This window comes from Acanthamoeba castellanii, assembly GCF_000313135.1.
Source record: "Acanthamoeba castellanii str. Neff unplaced genomic scaffold scf7180000084456, whole genome shotgun sequence".
NCBI classification, from domain to species: Eukaryota; Discosea; order Longamoebia; family Acanthamoebidae; genus Acanthamoeba; species Acanthamoeba castellanii.
Genome location: NW_004457348.1, coordinates 7,359 through 8,049, shown reverse-complemented (window position 1 = coordinate 8,049; position 691 = coordinate 7,359).

Genomic DNA, 691 nt, shown 5'->3' with positions numbered 1-691 from the left:
GACGCCGTGTTGTGTGTGTGTGTGTGTGTGTGTGTCGTGTGTGTCATGTGTGTGCCGTGTGTGTCGTGTGCTCAATCTGCTCTTGTAGACTCCCGTGTGGGCCGTGGTGCTGCTTTGCCTCTCGAAGCGAATTCATTCGATCTTTGGCCTCCGGTACTCGCTCGACGTCGTGTGTTGTGTCGTGTGTCGTGTTTGTGGCGTCGTTGACGAGGGCGATTTTGGGGGGGGGCTGCGCAGTTTGTTCAATGACTGCTGGGCGATGTTCTTCATGTACGCCGCGATCCTGGCGCTCCTCAACCGTCGCCTATCCCTCGCCACCCTCCTCCTACTCGTACGCGCTGTGCCCCCTGCCCCCGACACGCAACACGCAACACGCAACACGCAACACGCAACACGCAACACGCAACACGCAACACGCAACACGCAACACGCAACACGCAACACGCAATACGCAACACGCAACACGCACGACATCTGACTCGACCGCACGACGCGTGTTGCGGACAGGTTTTGGGTGTGTCGGTGAAAATGAACCTTGCTCCTGTTCCCTGCCGGGCTTCGGGCTGATCCTCGCCATGGAGGTACGGCAGCCGTAGCCGCCGCTCAGTTCGCGCGCGCGCTCCAGCTGGCAGCCTTCCCTCTCCCTTCCCATCCCCGCTGACGTGTCGGTGCTGCATTTCTCGGTGAGTCA